Source organism: Mustela nivalis (assembly GCF_964662115.1).
Source record: "Mustela nivalis genome assembly, chromosome: 14".
NCBI classification, from domain to species: Eukaryota; Metazoa; Chordata; class Mammalia; order Carnivora; family Mustelidae; genus Mustela; species Mustela nivalis.
The window spans coordinates 18497901-18518200 of NC_139033.1; the positions used below are offsets into that span (position 1 = coordinate 18497901).

General features: G+C 51.3%; 1 pseudogene across 1 annotated transcript; it reads right to left on the bottom strand.

The window, feature by feature from the left end:
* Positions 1-11060: 11060 nt before the first annotated feature.
* LOC309847634 (transcription factor BTF3 pseudogene) lies at positions 11061-11769 on the bottom strand (annotated as a pseudogene). Its single transcript has one exon. The product of its transcript is annotated as a transcription factor BTF3 pseudogene (transcript).
* Positions 11770-20300: the final 8531 nt, after the last annotated feature.

Here is a 20300-nt window from a genome sequence, read left to right on the forward strand (position 1 = left end):
TCGTCGCGTGAAACAGAAGAACGCTACCCAGTCGCGTCGCAATACGGGAAGCACAGCGTCCCAGCAAAGCCAAGTACGCGGACAGATTACGGAGCCTCCAGGAAGGCAGCGGGGTGGTGGGCGCGCCCCCCCTCCTTCTTACTACGACGGTCGATGAGCGGAAGTGTTACACACAGCTACGGCCACAACAATGTGTCCGTGGACACACAACACAAAAAGATTAAAAAATGGGACACGGACACCACAGAATGTCTGCGGGGGGGGGGGGATGCTAAGGCAGAGTTTCGTGTACAACCCACGTTGGTATCCACACGGGACAGACTCTCACATCAACAAGAGCTGTGGAGTCCGCCCCAGGGGACCCACAACACAGAAACCGCACGAGCAGCTGCGCACGCGACAGAGAGCAGGGAGGGCGCCCGGACGGCTCGATCACTTAGGGACCCGACTCTCCATCACTGCTGAGGTCTTGATCTCAGGGTCAGGGGTTGAAGCCCGTGCTGGTGTGGAGCCTACTTGAAAAAAAGAATTCTTCTTCCAAAACAAAGTGAAAAGGGAATCAATATATGCCATTACGGAAAATTACCAACTCACAAAAGAAGAGAAGACAGGAAGAGGGGAAAAGTGATGAAGAAACTCCAAAACACCCAGGAAATAATTAACAGAACGTAAATCCTTACCTATCAGTAACTGTGCTGAAAGTAAACGGATTAAGGGGCGCCTGAGGGGCTCAGTCGGTGACGCGTCTGCCTTGGGCTCAAGTCATGACCTCAGGCTCCTGGGATCAAGTCCTGCATCGGGCTCCCTGCTCCTTGAGGAGCTCCGCGGGATCGTATGTCAGGTCACAGAGTAAGACTGAAATCCTAACGAGTATCTTTCCTAACCACGGTGGCTGGGATCTCATCAGCAACAAAAGGCAAACCGGAGGCCTCACAAATACTTGGGAATGAAACAACAATGAAATCCAACAGGAAGGGAAAAAGACACGGAAACAAAACTGAAAACACAACGTATCAAAACGTGTGGGACAGCAATGCTGAGCAGGAATCTTACAGATACAAAACCCTCCATTTAAAAAAAGATCACAAATAACCCAACCCTCGACCTCAAGGAACTAGGAAAGAGCGCCCACACGCAGAAGAATGACACCGGACCCGGCCTTGCCGCGCTCACAAAAGTTACCTAGAGGGGACGTAGGACTTCCATGTCACATCTGAAACCCTAACACTCTTCACAGAAAACAAGAGAAAAGCTGCTTGACACAGGTGTTGGCACCGATTTTTGGAACAATACCAAAAACACACTCGACAAAAGCAATCACCAAGGAGTGGGGCCCCAGCAAGCTAAACAGCTCTGCACAGCACAGCACAAGGAACCATCGACAGAGGAAGGGGCCGCATACAGGATGGAAGGACACGCTGTAACCACGTGTCTGATGAGAAGTCGGTACCGACAGGTACAGGCACGCCTGCATCTCTGTCCAAAAATCTGATTTTAAAAAAAGGACAAAGCGGGGCGCGTGGGTGGCTCAGTGGGCTAAGCCTCTGCCTTTGGCTCAGGTCATGGTCTCAGGGTCCTGGGATCGAGCCCCGCATCAGGCTCTCTGCTCAGCGGGGAGCCTGCTTCCCCCTCCCACCCCCCGCTTGTGATCTCTGTCTCTCAAATAAATAAATAAAATCCTCTAAAAAAAAATGGACCGAGGTCTTGAACAGACCTTTCTCCAAAGATGACATATAAGAGGCAGCAGGACAGGAAGTGTTGCTCTACGTCGCTCATCATCATGAAGATGCTGAGCAAAACCACCGTGAAGTACCAGCTCACCTACTAGCACAGCGATTATCACAAAGACAAGAGGGGGGTCCCTGGGGGGCTTAGTCAGTGAAGCCTCTGCCTTCGGCTCAGGTCGTGACCCCAGGGTCCTGGGATCGAGCCCCGCATCCAGCTCTCTGCTCCGTGGGGAGGCTGCCTCCCCGCTCCTGCTCTCCCTTGTGCACATTCTCTGTGTCAAATGAATAAGAAAGATCTTTAAAAAAAAGAAAGAAGCCAAGCGAGAACAAATAGCAAGGATAGGCTCACGGCCCTGCTGGAAGCCCGAGTCATGGACCAGCAGCCATACCTGAGCCTCCTTTCTCCTCGGGGACCAACAGGTGGGCTACGCTCCCGAGCAATAACCTAGGAGACCTGGCTCCCCGGAACTCCAGGGCCAGATGCGCCCCCCACCCTCTGCACCCCGCCCGCCTCAGCTGACCATGGCCAGCCCGCAGAGAGGCCGGCGCAGGGTCACAGTACGACCGCAAGGGCATGAGAGGAGGACACGGTCCGACCTTGTGATCTGGTCCCCAGCCCTGGGTCAGGGCCAAAGTCAGATGCCGCACAGATGGTTCCTCCGATGGAGGGACAGGGTAATTCTCTGTCACGAGGGAGGGGATCCTGATGCTCTCCTTTTCTTGGTTTAATCCCCGGCTCTGTCATCCAGGTGCTACAGGAAACACGCAGAGGCTTGAACAACACATGTGCAAGAAGGGGCTCCTTAGGGAGGACGCAGCCCAGGAGGTGGGAAAAGTGGAGAGGGCCGCAGGGGGAGCGGTTTCCACCCCTGGCCTGCAGGGCCGGGAGGGGACGGTGCTGCTGGTCCTGCAGGGGCTTAAGAGAGTGGGCTGGGGGTCTCCAGGCACTGCAGCCCCGCAGGCGATCCCAGTTCCCGGCCCGGACGCAGTCCCCAGTAGGGAGGACCCCAGCCTCTCTGCACCCACCCCGTCTCCTTCCCACTGGTGGACCCTGAACACGAGGCAGGAGGCCGGGAGCCCAGGCGACAGGGCCCCCAGGTCACCGTGTGGGGTGCACAGGGTGAGTGCCGTGGTGCGTGGATCTGGAGGGCCGTGGAGGGCGTCCTGGGGCCGCACGAGCTCTCACCTGAGAAGGGGGACACATGGATGCTCCCACAGTCGGGGTCTTGGCGGTGCTGGGCTCTGTCCACCTGGAAATGATTGGCGACCCCTGCAAGATACGCCGCACACTCTCCGGTCCCCACGGCCTGCCTGGACGCCTCCCCCGGGTCTCCCGATGGCCCCCGCCATCTGAGTGCGTGACTCCGGTCCAGACTCTGCGCTGTTGCCCCACGTTGAAGAGCCACGCGGCGGAAAATCAGAACCCCTCTCCCCTCACACGGCCCTGGCTCCACGGAGACCAGCAATAAAGAGGGAGAGTAAAAATAAATCTGCCCGCGGAAACGTGTCAGAAATGGGGTTTAGTGCCTTTGGCAAAAGGAGCCCAGAAACGCAATAATTTTTCTTCCCTTCACACCACATCCACGGGCTTCCGTGAAGGAAGTATTTGTTCAGATCCCAAAATGAGCACTTATGAGATTGCTGTTTGAGTGAAAAGCCTCTGGCCCGCAGAGGAATTTAATTTTGCAAAGTCCAGATCTCCAGACCCGGGGCTTGGCTGCTTTCCAGGGGCGGAGGCTGGCCCCCCAGGGCGAGCCGGAGTCAGGGGAGGGACCCCACCAGCAGGCTCACCCCGCCCCCCAGGCCCAGGCGCACATGGCCGAGGGGTCCCCCGGGGCGGCTGACGCCGGTAGAGTTCACGCTGGGGTCCTTTCCTCCTCGCAGTCGCTCTGCACACGGAGGACAAGTACCTCATGAACCCCTGCTCTCAGCGCCCTCGGGCAAAGCCCTGGCGGGGAGCCGCCGGTTCACACGGAATTTCCGTGTTTGAGTCTTTCGGTGACTTCCCCGTTTCCCTGGCGGACATCCGGTCTCCCACGGCCCCCAGCAACGTGCAACGCGGCTTCCAGCTCCCACGGCCTCGCCGACACCCGCGGCCTCCGGGTCCTGACAAGGACGCTCCCACGGCTCTGGAGCCTGGTGACGGTCCTGTGTGTCCCCCTGATGAGCGGGGACCTCGAGTAGCTTCTCACGTGCTAATTGTCCATCTGTCCGTTGTCTTTCATGACATGGCTATTCCAGCTGTTTGCACATTTTGTAACTGGATTGTTCTGTTGTAGCTGAGCTATGGGAGTCTTACATGTCCTGGCTACTAATCTCTCATCGGAGCTCTGACGATGTTCCCTCCCGTTCTCCGGGCCCCCTTTTCACTCCCTTGATGGAGTCTCCTGATGCCGCATGTGACTCCTGATTCCGCATGTCTTCATTCTGCACAAGTCCAGACTGGCCGTGTGTTCCAGCCGCCTGTGCTCACTGGATGCAGCGAATTACTCACTGCATCCAGTAATTCACTAACGAATGTGACATCACGAGCCTTTGCTCCTCTGTGTCCTCCAAAGAGGTCTGCGGTCTCGGCTCCTCTGTGTCCTCCGAAGAGCTCTGTGGTCTCGGCTCTTGATCCAGTTTGTTGGTCGGGGTGTCCAACCTCAAGTAAGGATCCCACTCCTGTCTCTTGTGGACGTCCAGTCTTCCCAACACTCTTTGTAAGGAACCAGAAAAACGGTCTTTTCCCCATTGAATGGTCTTAGCACCCTTGATGGAAATCATTTGACCTGGTATATGAGGGCTTGTCTCTGGGCTTCCTCTTCTCTTCCGTTGGTCTACACTTCTGGTTTACACCAGAACATGATTTCTGTTGCTGTATTTTTGCAGTAAGTTTTGAAATCAGAAAGTATGACTTCTCCAACTTTGTCAAAATTATCTTGACTATTCCGGGTCCCTTGAGATCCCCGAAGAAATTTAGAATGTATTTTTCTCTCTCTACAGAAAAGGGTTTTAGGACTTCGGTAGCTGGCATGGGACCTGAGGCCACCGTGGGGAGCGCTGCCGTCTTGCAGCGTCAAGTCCCCCGGCCCGTGAGTAGGGACATGTGTCCTCACACACCAGCACCTTCTTCACTGACTTTCCACAGCCCTGTGTAGCGACACTGCACAAGTCTCTCTGTCTCTTTGGTCAAATTCATGTCTAAATGTCTTGTTCTTTTTGATGCCATTTGAGAAGGAAATGTTTTCTTCATGTCCTTTCGGAATCCTTGTCCTCAGTGTCTTGAACACGAGAGACTTCTGGGTGTTGGTTTGTGTCCGTCCACCTTCCTGGATCTGTCAGCAGCGTGCTCCATTGCAGTGCTCAGAGTTTCCGACACGTCAGACCGTGCTGTGAACACGGGGGACCCCGGCCCTTCCTTCGCAGGCTGTTCTTTTCCTTGTCGGACGGCTCTGGCCGCAGCAGCAGTGTGGTGTGGACGTGCAGGAGCTGCGTCAGGTCCTGTGCTCCTGACCGAGGGGGGGCGCTCTCTCCCCAGCTCCCGTGAGAGGGCGTCAGCGTCCCCCCGCCTTTACTACGCTTCCAAGTTCCAGTGTTTTCATCCCCAAAGAAGCCTGCATTTTATAAAATGCGGTTTCTGCCCCAGTTGAGGACCATGTGGTTTCCCCTTTGCACCGTCCGTGGGGTGTGTGACCCAGACTCTTCCACACAAGCCGCCCATGCGCTCCCCCTCCCACCGGGACCCACCCCCAGTGGCCTCTGAAGAGTGTGAGAGGGTTCCCATGCCCAGGCTCACCTGTGCCTCTCAGTTCATCCCCTTGGCTATGCCATCGGCTCCCTCTGGATGGCATGACCGGTCCTGGTGAGCAATCTGTCACACGCCCCTCTGAGGACAAAGGTGCAGGCAGCATACTCAAGGTCTGTAACGTCTGAAGAAGTATCGGTCGTTCCGAACGCAGTGGGGCTGAGACCGGAACCCAGGTCCCCCTGACTCCGAGTCTGCCGTCTCTGCCCCTTTCCAGGAGCTGTCACCCAGAGTGGCAATTTCTCCGGGTCCCCAGAGCTGCTGAATGACTCGCGAGGCCAGAACGTCTCTCAGCCACAAGGACAGCCTTTCCTGCAGCCTGGCCCAGGCCCCCTTTCTCAGCCGAGCATCAGGTGCCCGTAAGGGCCACACTGCAGGAAAGAAGTGGGTCTCTCTGTGCACAAACCCGCTCAGCACAGACCCCTCCCCGGGGCACCTGCAGAGCCTGACACAGCCCAGTGAGGGGCCGGCGCCCTTCCACATCTCACGTGTTGCTACAGAGTCGCCCCAGCTACCCTCTGAAGGACCCGCCTGTCGCAATCACAGGCACCTGCACGGCCACCTCCCTTCCCTGGGCTGACTCCGCCACCCCCACAAGCTGGGGGAGGCCAGGGCGGCCCCCGCAGGCCCCGCAGTGGACCCCCAGCCTCTATGGTCGCTGCAGACAGCTCAGAGGGATTACTCAGGCCCGCGCTGCTCAACAGGCAGCCCAGGGCCTGGATTTCTCTTTCCAGTCTCTGGTCGCACCCTGTCCGAGCTCGCCACTGTCCGCTGGAATCCGGGGCTCTTCTTGGTGGCGGAAAGAGAACTGGGGCAGACCCTGAGCTCCCCCGGAGGCGGGCACTGTGAAGTCTGTTCCTTTTCCCTGCGAAGACACGAAGGAACCTCGGACGAGGTGAGCACAGGAGGCCCCAAGCAGACGTGCTTCCCAGCACGAACGGGCCTTCCGCTGACGCCCCCTCCCCCAGCAGGACCCCCGCCCCCAAGGAGTGTCCGAGGCATGTGGCCGGGCCCACAGCTGGGACAGAAGCCCATAGACCTCGGAGCTGCCGCGTTTAGCGCAAGGGCTGCGTGTTTCCATAGAAACAGCCCAAACTGCGGACACAGGGCTGCGGAGTATCCAGCATGTGCCGGGTTTTAATGTGAGTGGACTCTCGCTGCTTCTCCCCGGGGCCGTTTGAAATGCCCACAGGGTACCAGTGAGCGCCTTTCATCTCCTTCCGCCTCTGATGGGCTTTTCTGGTGGACTGACTGCTCCCGGACAAAGCGGGACACAATCCCCAGCGAGGAGGGCAGAGGGCAGAGTCCGGGTGCTTTGGCTTGGAGCAGACCGCCCTTCCCGACAGGACTGCAAGCCCCCTTCTCCTCCGGAACCGCCCCGTCCCCCAGGCCTTCCACAGTCCTAACCTGTGCTTTCAAGGACTCCTGCCAGACACACGGAGCCGCTGCTTCCGGGGGAGGCTGCACCTGCTGGCTTTCGGCCCTCGGGAGGGCCAGGCAGGGGGACGCTGTCCTAGGCTGGGGGGGCCGGCAGGGTCCCCTGCTCTGCTGACAACCTCGCTTCCCTACCCGAGTACAGGCCCCCACGTCCTCCCTTGTGAAAATCTACTGGGCTGTGCACCCGGGGTTCGTAAATTCAACGGCCACACGAGGAAAGAACCAGATCTTTCCCTGAGAGGATCAGGGCACTCTTTAGGACAGGGACTGGGCCGGGCCGCACTGGCTTTATCAGCTTCTCCCCCTGGGACAGGATTCTGCACCCCAACCCTGCCGGACTCAGGCGTGCCCAGGGACCCTCCTTGGGCCAAAGAAGCATGGGAGGGGGTTACGTGCGTCGCTCCCGACCAGAAGCTTTAAGAGCCCCCCCGCCCCCCGCATCTCTCTCCTCCTTCCTCCCTGTCTCTCTCTCCCCCTCCCGAGCCACTCTCGCCAGTCCTTTGGTGGGTGGCATCTTACATGTGTCACTGGAGGGCATCTCTTGGGCAAGAGGCAGAAAGGAAAGTCCTTTGAGGGGGAAGGCGAGAGCCCTGGGGTGTGTTGGGGGGGCCTGGGTTTGTCGTGGGGGAGAGGGAAGAGGGAGGGAGGAGGGGCAGGAAGGAGAGGATGAGGGAGTAAAGGAGGAAAGAGGGGGAAGAAGGGGCAGAGCAGGGAGGGGAAGAGGGAGGGGCTGTGAAGGAACAGGAAGGGGCGCCTGGGGGGCTCAGTGGGTTAAGCCGCTGCCTTCGGCTCAGGTCATGATCCCAGGGTCCTGGGATTGAGCCCCGCATCGGGCTCTCTGCTCAGCAGGGAGCCTGCTTCCCCCTCTCTCTCTGCCTGCCTCTCTGCCTACTTGTGATCTCTGACTGTGAAATAAATGAATAAAATCTTTTTTAAAAAAAATAAAGGAACAGGAAGGAAGAGGAGGGAAGGGGAGGGAAGGGAGAGGAAAGACAGAGCAGTGGAGGGGGAGGGGGCAGTGGGGGAGGGAAGAGGGGGTAGAAGGGAGAGGAACAGAAGGAGTGGAGGGGGAGGGGGGAGGGGAATAAGGAGGAGGGAGTGAAAGGCACACAAGGAGCGGGGAGGGAGGAGGGAGCGGAGGAGGCGGAGCTGGAACTGGAGCCGGACAGAGCACGGATGGAGCACGGACAGAGCACGGAGCTCCCGTCCTGAGGCAGAGCCTGGGAGGGAGGGAGTCGGGAGCGGCCGGTGAGCGAGCCGGTCAGTGAGCCGGTCAGTGAGCCGAGGAAGCGGTTCGGGTGGTGCCGACCACGCGAGCGCGCTCAGAGCCCTTCAGCAGCGGCTGGGCCGGGACGAGCCGACCCCGGGTCGGCGCCATCCGCCTGCCCAAACGGCCCCCACGCTGGGCACAGCACACCTGTCTGACCACCTCTGCTCACTTTCTTCTTCCACGGTTCATTTAATGACTCCCTTTAACAAGGGGAATTTGGAACACAATACCATTTACATTACAACCCCCAAAATGGAATATTTAGGTATAAATCTAACAAAGTATGACAAGCTCTATATGAGAAAAACTATAAAACTCTGATAAATGAAATCAAAGAACTAGATAGGTATTCCGTGTCATAAACAGTGAGACTCAACATCGTCAAGGTGTCAGTTCTTCCCGAACTGATCTATGCATCCGCACAATCCCAGGGAAATCCCAGCAGGTTCCTTTGTAAACATTAACAAAGTGAATCTAAAGGTTATACAGAGAAGCAAAACCCCACAACAGTCAACATGATATTAAAGGAACAGACTAAGGGGCACCCGGGTGGCTCAGTCAGTTAAGCATCCAACTCTTGGCTTCAGCTCCGGTCATGATCTCAGGGTCGTGAGATCGAGCCCCACATGGGCTCCCAGCTCACCGGGCAGTGCTGGGATTCTCCCTCTCCCTCTGCCTCTCCCACTCATGTGCTCTCTCTCTCTCTCTCTCTCAGATAAATAAAGTCTTTTAAAAAGAAAAAAGGCACAGAATAGGATTATAGGACTGATGGTACCTGACTTCAACCTGTGAACACAGCGTGGCATTGGTGAGAACACACACGGAGATCTATGGACACGGTGCAGAGCCCAGAAATAGACCCATAGAAACACTGTCAACTCATCTCCAACAAAACAGGAAACAATGGAGCAAAGACTGTCTTTTTTCAGCAAATGGTGCTAGAACAGCTAGACATCCTCGCAGAAAAACAAGCTGAATCCAGACACAGAATCAAGTCAAGATAGAACTATGGCCTCAAGTGCGAAATTCTAAGGTTTCCAGAAGATGACTCAGGAGAAAATCCAGGTGACCATTGGCCAGGCGATGACTCTTGAGCTCTGACCCCGAAGACACAATGCATGAAGGAATACGTCCATCACGTGGGCTTGATTCAAACTAGAAACCTTGGTTCTGGGAAAGGCACGGTCAAGAGATGGAGAAGACAAACCATGTCTGCTGCGGTGCCATGATCCAAAAGAGAAAAACTCTTATAACACAGTGATAAGGCAAGAAGCCAATTTAAAAACGGGCCAAAGACCTTACCAGACACCTCATCACAGGAGAGATACAGATGACAAATAAGCATGTGAAAAACGGTCCACATCGTGCAGCACCAGGGAGATGAAGATCAGAGTGAGGAACCACTACACGTTTATGGGACTGGCCGACATCCAGGGCAGTGACAGGACTGGTTTCTGAAACTGGACTCCTCTCATTCAACGCTCGCAAAAATTAACTTGAAATAGATGAAAGTAAGATTTTATTCTGGGGGTGGCTGGAGACGGTGGCAGCAGCGAGGAGGGGAATGTCCTTGGGCCTCCGTTCCCAGGAGAGAGGAGCAGTGTCGGAGGCCACTGTTCCCAGGACATCGAAGAGAAGAGGAGCAGCCATTCTAGGAACAGAAAAGTGAACACTTTCAGGAAGGCAGGACGCGAGGAGAAGTGAATCCGAGGCAAGGCACGGGAAGAGAGAGCGCAGGGGGAGGAGCCCGCTCCCGGCAAAGCAGCGGAGCAGCGCAGCACAACATCAGAGCTGCAGAAGGCTGCCCCACTGAGGGTCGTCACTCCAGAGGCAGAGCGGGGGTCGGGGGTGGAGGGGGTGTGGAGCCCTCATGGGGACAGTGTGGTCTCAGGTCCCTGGGATCACAGAAAGACCAGGGGGTGGCTGAGTGGCAGAGCCCCCAGGTATCAGTGTGGGGAAACCAACGGCAGACACAGAGCCAAAGCGGGGGGGGGGGGGTCTCAGATCAGGGTTACCTTAAACCGTGATCCGATGCACAGGCGGGACACTGCTCTTCGAGCAGGGACCACACAAGCGGCAGATCCATGGAGACCCCTCCTTCCTCTGCCAGGAGTGCTACAGGAGTGCACGGCAAGAATCTGCTGGGGTTGGAGACTCCAAAAGGGGCCGTGTGCCAGAAACAGAAACACTCGGGCACAGGCCGGGTGAGCTCGGAGCGCGGCCGGAGACCAGGGAGCGGGAGCGACCGCTGGCTTTTCTCCGAGGGCGCACTGAGGAGCGGGGCCCTGTGCTCTCGGCTCCTCCGGGCGGGAGACTGCGCGGCCACCATCTTCGTTCGTCCTCCGGAGCTCGAAGGAGAGCGCTCCGGGCACAAAAGCTCCTGAGAGCGAGCGCGAGCAGATGACTTAGCCCGGCCCCTGGCAAGGCCGGTGCAATTCCATGTCAGGCAGAGACACTGGAGATCGCGGCCACAGGCCCCTCCCCCAGAAGATCAGCAGGAACATCCGGCCAAGACCAAGTTCTCCGACCAAGGAGAACTGCGGAACTCCAGAGCTAGGGGACACAGCACATAGAATTCATGGCTTCTTTCCCATGATTCTTTTGTCTTTCAAAGTTAAATTTTTTTCTTATTCTATTTTTTAAAAATTTTTCCTCTATTTTAACCCTTTTAAACTATTTTATCAATACCTTTATAAAAAATCTTTTCAATTTTTCATTGTTATATTTTATCCCTTCATTGTATTTAACCTTATTTTTTGTACAGATACAGGTGTTTTTTTTCTTTAAAATTTTGGGATATAATTTCTTCTTTTTTTTTCCCCTAGGCGAAGAACTTTATTAATCTTGTTTCAAACTTTATTCCCAGGCTTCTTCAGCTTAATAAGCTGCAAAGAATGAATTGTGTATAAGCAAAAATTGAAAAGAGCCACAGTGTCCAAGGGGCTTGGGCTTAAAAATATTAGAGATCTAGATTTTAACGGATCCATGAACAAAATTTTAAAAAGCAGTCATAATATAAAATAGCAGCTCCCAGTAACTTCTTTAAGTTTTATCTTCTTCAGAAGTTGACTCAATTCAGTTTGCTTCATCAAAATTCTCCACAAGATTTGGAACTTCATCATCATCATCCTCTCCGGTAGCAAGTGGTGCTTTTCCATCCACAGATTGTTTGGGCAGAGCTTCAGCCATTCTTCTTAAACTAGTCAGACTGTCTGCACCAAGTTGGTTAAGATACTGGGTAGCATTTCTGTCAGCTTCTTTGTCTCATCATGGCCTGTAATGGTGAAAGTGTTCGCTGCCAGCGATGCCTGAACTTCGGGGCTGTTAAAGTGGATCACTGGTCCTTGGTTTGTGAACATATTCACTTCTTCAATACCAGAGATATTGTTTACCCCGAACTTCTTTAAGGAGAACTGGAGTTTTTAATCATCTGCTGTAGCTGTTCTATGAACCACCTTCTTCTTTCGGCGAGCAGTTCCTTTCCCACCAATGCACACTTGTGCTTGCAGTTTGGCGAGTTTCTCCTGGTTCATGATAGTTTCCTTCATCTTGTTAGAGCAGAAATGGGACCACGTGGGGGACTAGGGTTGGTGCTCAGGGGGTCTCGGGCAGACCAGCTGAGATTAGGTGCACACACGCCGGGATATAATTTCTTCTAATAGATCAAAATATACCCTAAATCTAGCTTCAGCCTGATCACATTCTCTTTTTTTTTTCTTTTTCCAACCAACTTATCAATTCCTTTTTAAGAATCCTTTTAAATGTTCACCTTTACAGTCAGATTCCATCCCTTCATCGTGTTTACCCTTATTTTTGTATATATATAAGTTTTTCCTTATTTAAAATTTTGGGAGGTAGTTTCTTCTAAGAGACCACAATACACCCAAAATCAAGTGGATAGCTCTGTTTTATATATATACACACACACATACATACACACACACACGCGTGTGTGTGTGCATGCACCCGCATATATACATATTTATTTTCCCTTTCTTCTCCCCCTGGTTTTAGCTCTCTTCTGACTTGGTTAGCGTATATTTTTCTGGGATCTTTGTGACCCTTTTAGGATTTTACTCTCTCATTCATATATTCTTATCTGGATAAAATGACAAGGTAGAAAAACTCACCACAAAAAAAAAAACAAAACAAAACAAGAGGCAGGACCAGTGGCTAGGGGCCTAATCAATACGGACACTGGTAATATGTCAGAACTAGAGTTCAGAATGATGATTCTCAAGGTTCTAGCTGGGCTCGAAAAAGGCATGGAAGATATTAGAGAACTCCTTTCTGGAGAAATAAAATCCCTTTCTGTAGAAGTGAAAGAACTAAAATCTAGCCAAGCTGAAATCAAGAAACCTAATAATGAGGTGCAACCAAAAATAGAGGCTCTTACTGCTAGGAAAAATGAGGCAGAAGAAAAAATTAGTGATATAGAAGACCAAATGATGGAGAATAAAGAAGCTGAGCAAAAGAGAGACAAACAACTACACCACAAGGGGAGAATCTGAGAGATAAGTGATACCATAAGATGAAACAATATTAGAATAATTGGGATCCCAGACTAAGAAGAAAGAGAGAGGGAGCAGAAGGCATACTGGAGCAAATTATAGTAGGGAATTTCCATAAAACGTCAAAGGGAACAAGCATCAAAATCCAGGAGGCACAGAGAACCCCCTTCAAAATCAATAAAAATGGGTCCACACCCCATTGTCTAATAGTAAAACTTTGAAGTCTCAGTGACAAAGAGAAAATCCTGAAAGCAGCTCGGACAAGAAGTGTGTAACATACAATGGTAGAAATACTAGATTGGCAACAGACCTATCCAGAGAGACCTGGCAGGCCAGAAAGGACTGGCATGACATATTCAGAGCACTAAATGAGAAAAATATGCAGCCAAGAATACTTTATCAAGCTAGGCTGTCATTGAAAATAGAAGGAGAGAGAAAAAGCTTCCAGGACAAACAAAAATTAAAAGAATTTGCAAACACCAAATCAGCCCTACAGAAAATATTTAAAGGGGTCCTCTTAGCAAAGAGAGAGCCTAAAAGTAATAGACCAGAAAGGAACAGAGACAATATACAGTAACAGTCTCCTTATAGGCAATATAATGGTACTAAACTCGTATCTCTCAATAGTTACCATGAATGCAAATGGGCTAAATGCCCCAATCAAAAGACACAGGGTATCAGAATGGATAAAAAAATTAAAAAAGACCCATCGATATGCTGTCTAGAAGAAACTCATTTTAGACCCAAAGACACCTCCAGATTTAAAGTGAGGGAATGAAAAACAATTTATCATGCTAATGGACATCAAAAGAAAACTGGGGTGGCAATCCTTATATCAGAAAAATTCTATTTAAATCTGAATACTGTAAGACATGAGGAAGGACACTATCATACTTAAAGAATCTATCCAACAAGATCTAACAATTGTAAATATCTACGTCCCTATCATGGGAGCAGCCAATTATATAAACCAATTAATAACAAAATCAAAGAAACACATCAACAATAATAAAATAATAGTATGGGGACTTTAACACACACCCCCACTGAAATGGACAGATCATCTAAGCAAAAGATTAATGAGGAAATAAAGTTTTTAAATGACACACTGGACCAAGATGGACATCACAGATGTTTTCAGAACATTCCATCCCAGAGCAACAGAATACACTTTCTTCTCCAGTGTACATGGAACGTTCTCCAGAACGATACATCCTGGGTCACAAATCAGGTCCCAACTGATTTGGGATTGGGATCAGACCCTACATATTTTCAGACCACAATGCTCTGAAGCTAGAACTCAATCACAAGAGGAAAGTTGGAAAGAACTCAAATATATGGAGGCTAGAGAGCATCCTACTAAAGAATGAATGGGTCAACCAGGAAATTAAAGAATTTAAAAAATTCAAGAAAACAAATGAAAATGAAAACACAACTATTCAAAAGCTTTGGAACACAGCAAAGGTGGTCCTGAAAGGAAAGTGATACAAGCCTTTCTCAAGAAAAAGAAAGGTCTCAAGAACACAACCTAACCCTACACCTAAAGGAGCTGGAGAAAGAAGAACAAAGAAAGCCTAAACACAGCAGAAGAGAAATAATAAAGATCAGAGCAGTAATCGATAAAATAGAAACCAAAAGAACAGAAGAACAGATCAATGAAACTAGAAGCTGGCTCTTTGAAAGAATTAACAAGACTGATAAAGCCCTGGCCAGGCTTATCAAAAACAAAAGAGAAAGGACCCAAATTAATAAAATCATGAATGAAAGTGAAGAGATCACAACCAGCACCAAAGAAATACAAACAATTATAAGAACATATGATGAGCAACTATACACCAGCAAATTTGACAATCTGGATAAATGGATGCATTCCTAGAAACCTATAAATTACCAAAACTGAACCAGGAAGAAATAGAAAACCTGAACAGACCCATAACCAGTAAAGAGATTAAAGCCGTCATCAAAAATCTCCCAAGAAACAAAAGCCCAGGGCCAGATGACTTCCCAGGGGAATTCTACCAAACATTTAAAGAAGAATTAATACTTATTCTCCTGAAACTGTTCCAAAAAATAGAAATGGAAGGAAAACTTCCAAACTCATTTTATGATGCCAGCATTACCTAGATCCCAAGACCAAAGACCTCATCAAAAATGAGAGTTACAGACCAATATCCTTGATGAACATGGATGCAAAAATCCTCACCATAATACTAGCCAACAGGATCCAACAGTACATTAAAAGGATTATTTATCACGAACAAGTGGGATTTATTTCTGGGCTGCAAGGATGGTTCAACATCCGCAAATCAATCAATGTGATACAATACATTAATAAAAGAACGAAAAGAACCATATGATATTCTCAATAAATGCTGAAAAAGCATTTGACAAAGTACAGCATCCTTCCTTGATCAAAACTTCACAGTGTAGGGACAGAGGGTACATACCTCAATATCATCAAAGTCATCTATGAAAACCCCACAGAGAATATCATTCTCAATGGAGAAAAACTGAGAGCTTTCCCCTAAGGTCAGGAACATGGCAGGGCTGTCCACTACCACCACTGCTATTCAGCATAGGACTAGAAGTCCCAGCCTCAGCAATCAGACAACAAAAAGAAGTAAAAGGCATCTGAATTGGCAAAGAAGTCAAACTCTCACTCTTTGCAGATGATATGACACTATATGTGGAAAACCCAAAAGACTCCACTCCAAATCTGCTAGAACTTGTACAGGAATTCAGTAAAGTGTCAGGATATAAAATCAATGCACAGAAATCAGTTGCATTTCTTTACACCAACAACAAGACAGAAGAAGGAGAAAGAAAGGAGTTGATCTCATTTACAATTGCACCCAAAACCATAAGATACCTAGGAATAAACCTAACCAAAGGAGCAAAGAATCTGTACTCAGGTAACTATAAAGTACTCATGAAGGAAACTGAGGAAGACACAAAGAAATGGAAAAATATTCCATGCTCATGGATTGGAAGAACAAATATAGTGAAAATGTCTATAGTACCTAGAGCAATCTACACATTCAATGTAATTCCTATCAAAATACCATCAATTTTTCTCAAAGACATGGAACAAATAATCCTAAAATTTACATGGAATCAGAAAAGACCCTGAATAGCCAGAGAAATGTTGAAAAACAAAGCCAAAGTTGGTGGCATCACAATTCCAGACTTCAAGCTCTATTACAAAGCTGTCATCATCAAGACAGCATGGTACTGGCACAAAAACAGGCACATAGATCCATGGAACAGAACAGAGAGCCCAGAAATAGACCCTCAACTCTATGGTCAACTAATCTTCGACAAAGCAGGAAAGAATGTCCAATGGGAAAAAGACAGCCTCTTCAATAAATGGTGCTGGGAAAATTGGACAGCCACGTGCAGAAGAATGAAACTCGACCATATCCTTATATCACACCAAAAAATAGACTCAAAATGAATGAAAGACCTCAATGCGAGAAAGGAATCCATCAAAATCCTTGAGAAGAACACAGGAAGCAATCTCTTTGACCTCAGCCGTATCACCGTCTTCCTAGAAACATCGCCAAAAGCAAGGGCAGCAAGGGCAAAAATGAACTATTGGGACTTCATCAAAATTAAAAGCTTTTGCACAGCAAAGGAAAAAGTCGACAAAGCCAAAAGACAACCGACAGAATGGGAGAAGATATTTGCAAACGACATTTCAGATAAGGGGCTAGTGTCCAAAATCTATAAAGAACTTATCAAACTCAACGCCCAAAGAACAAATAATCCAATCAAGAAATGAGAAGAAGACATGAACAGACATTTTGGCAAAGAAGACATCCAGATGGCCAACGGACACATGAGAAGATGCTCCACGTCACTCGGCATCAGGGAAATACAAATCAAAACCACAGTGAGATCCCACCTCACGCCAGTCAGAATGGCCAAAATTAACAAGTTAGGAATGACAGGTGTCGGTGAGAATGCGGAGAAAGGGAGCCTCCTACACTGCTGGTGGGAACGCAAGCTGGTGCAGCCACTCTGGAAACCATGTGCAGACTCCAAAAATGGGAATAGCCTATGATGCAGCAGCCCCATTTAGGGGCAGATTTCCAAAGGAAATGAACCAAGGTATCTTAGCGGTATCCACACTCCCACCTCCAGGCAGCATTAATTCACAACAGCCAAGATATGGAAACAAACAGAGCGTCCATCAACTGGTGAATACAGAAAATGCGGTCTGTATATGCCGTGGCATGTTATTCAGCCACAAGAAAGAAGGAAATCCCGCCATTTGTGGCAACGTGGATGAAAGGTATTGTGCTCAGTGAAACGGCCACACCGAGGAAAAGGAACACACGCATAGAATCTGGAAAGTCCAAGCTCACAGAGCAGAATGACGCGTGCCAGTGGCTCAGTGCCTGGGAGTCAGGAAGGTGCTGTTCAAAGGACACAGCTTCCAGTTTTACGATCGGTGAGTTCTCAGGATTGGTGGTGATTATAGTTAATAATACTTCATTGAATACTAGAAAGTTGCTAAAACAGATCTTAGATGTTCTCCCCACACAAAAGAAATGATAATTATGTGCTACACTGCAAAGTGCTAGCTTTTCCGTTACAGAAGTGTTGCAAATTAATGCTTAGACTCGCACAATGTCGACTGTAACTCAGTACAACTGGGAAGGAACAGAGACAGGAGCCGTTGGAGGGGCGGACCACTCTGTGAGAGCAGCCACTCTGGAAAGACCACCGGGTGTGTGGTTCCCACCACAGGACACTCTGGGAAAGGCTGAGCCAAGAAGACGGTGAGAGGACCCGAGGCTGCCGTGGCCAGGGCAGGTGGGAGGGAAGGGTGACTAGCGGGGGGCTTCCAGGGGAGTGACAGCACTCTGTGGGACCCGGTCATGATGGGTCCCTTCGGTCACACAGTTGGGCACCCAAGAGCCCATAGGGCCTACAATGCCAGGAGCAAATGAGCAGCAAATCATGGACCCTGGAGTGTGATGACCTGTCCCTGTGGGTTCAGTGGTAACAAATGTCCCATCGCGGGGGAACACTGCCACTGGGGAGGCTGTGCGTCACGTCAGGAGTTCTGTGGGACAGGAGTTCTGTCAATTTTGTCATAGACCTAAAATTCCTTCTTAAAAATAATTATTTTAGAATAATGACTCACTTTTTACTGAAATACACGAAAATGCCTCCAAGCACCCTGTTATTAAAAGCTAGGCAAACACAGCAGCCGCCGAAGACTCGGAGACTTGGGCCCGGTCTGACTGGGGAGGAGGAAGACCGCAAGCATCTAGGAGGGGCGAAGGGCAGGCCAGCCCCTGGCAGAGGCCGCTACTCCATCAGGAGACTGAAGGGGACCTGAACAAGGAACGCGGTCACGTGGGCATGCCCGAGCCAACGCATGTCACCTCCTGGAAACAGAGGAAGCGCGATGAAGACTCAGCTCCAGGCTCTCCCTCCACAGAGTGGCTGTGGGCAAAGAACTCTCCCCGCCTCCCTCTTCCTGGCCAGCTGAGTTGGCACAGCCCCCCTGACGACAGAGCTGGGAGCCAGGCTGGCCAAGGTCAAGATGACCGTCCACAGGCGGCACAGGGGCTCTCTGCAGGGAGGAGGCCGGGCCGGAGTCTGGTGCTGCGGTTGAGGCTAAACCCACAGGGGAATTCCGGGACAGAAGATGGAGTGGATGGAGCTCTGGAAAAAGATAGAATCCGAGGTCCCACCACCTGCACCCCGCCTGAATCAGTCTCCATTTCAACAAGCAGCCCGGTGACCCCCACATGGCACTGGTTTTGAGTAGCACTGGTTTGAAGGTCAGACACCCAAGGAACTCCTGGGAGCCCCACCAGGAGAGGAGGCTGGACAGCGCCCGTCAGGGATGGGAGCTAATGAGCTTCCAGCCCCCAACGTCCTGGCAAGGTGGATGGCGCCCGACTCTCCATTTGTGGGGTGAATGGGTCACGACAGTCAGGGCTCAGCTCCCTGCTGAGCAGACAGGATCAGGGACGGGGCCTGAGCCTCATTTGGGTTTCACCACGTGTTGTTGTTGTTGTTGTTTTTAAGATTTTATTTATTTATTTGACAGACAGAGATCACAGTAGGCAGAGAGGCAGGCAGAGAGAGGAGGAAGCAGGCTCCCTGCTGAGCAGAGAGCCCGATGCGGGACTCGATCCCAGGACCCTGGGATCATGACCTGAGCCGAAGGCAGCGGCTCAACCCACCGAGCCACCCAGGCGCCCTTCACCACGTGTTTTAATGGGCACACCTCATGCCAGGGGCTTGTCTTGCCACCTGCCCAGTCTCATCTTGGGGAGACGGTTATGATCACCCCCAACCTGCAGGCCCCAGTCACCCCTCTAGGGGATGGCAGCCCTGACCTCTACCCTGTGACCCGGTGCTGCCCGCCCAGCAAGGACACCCAGCTCCCTGCACAGGGACCCCTGCTCATCATCCAGGGCAGCCCCAGGCCCCCACCAGAGCCACCTGGGGTCTCAGACATGTGTCCTAGGGGTCAAAGGGGGGAGAATCTGTCCACACTGCCTGGCAGCCTCTCCTGGGGGAACCGATCGGCCCCTGCTGAGGTTGCTGCTGGGCAGCAGAGCCCACCATGGGAAGCAGGTACACTGTTCCTGTCCCGACCTGGTCCCTAACAGCCTGATCATCACCGGCGAGGCTGTGGGATTCGCAGATGCTCTCCGGGTTACACAGCCCAGCTGGACCCCGGGAGAAGGCGCCTCTAGGAGCCACATGGTCCAGGGCCAGGGAGCAAGGCTGTCACCGGAGGACCCTGCCGTTTTGCTCCTGGTGGACAGAGGGCAGAGCTAGCCACTCACCTTCTTCTCTTTAGCCTGTGGCCCCACTGTGCTCATGCTCAGGAGACCGGGCCTCCTCCAGGCCGGAATCACGCCTGCATCTGTGGACCCAGCCTGTGGCACCCCTGATGACCAGGCAGGCCTCTGAGGCTCGGAGCTCAAGCCTCTGTTTCGGTGAACCTGCTCCGTGCAACCAAGGTGCCCAGTGGGGACATCTTTGCCACCGTCCCCTCCCCGGCTCCTGCCTCCCTCTCCTTCTCAGGTCAGGGGATGTGCCACTCCTTTCTCTGAAGACCCCAGAGGCACACAGCAGGGGTGCTGCCTGGCTTCTCCGAGTAGGCAGGACCCACCCCCGGAGTCAGAGCCCCAGGAGCCTGAGAACTGCACTGGGGTTCCCTCCCTTGGCCTTTCCAAGAAATCAGAAACCTTTCACTATAGAAATTAATATTCATTAAAAATCTAATAATACGGATTTATGGTTGCACTTGAGGAAAAATTAAGGGAATAAATAATCCAAAGTCTTCACATGTGTTGTCCTTAAGCAAAACCATGTCCAGGTGATTTTTCTGCTTCCTACTGAATTATTTACATTAAGAGGCTGAGCCGCCAGAGGGCTTCTCTGCAAACGGCAAGTACAGCCCCCCACCAGGCCCCTCCACGCTGTGCACACTCTCAGGGGCAGCACTGGGCAGGGGGCAGGTGGGAAAGAGCCCCCCAGGAGAGTCACCACCTCAGGTGCCCCGTGAGGGCTCCAGCTCAGGCACCCGAGGG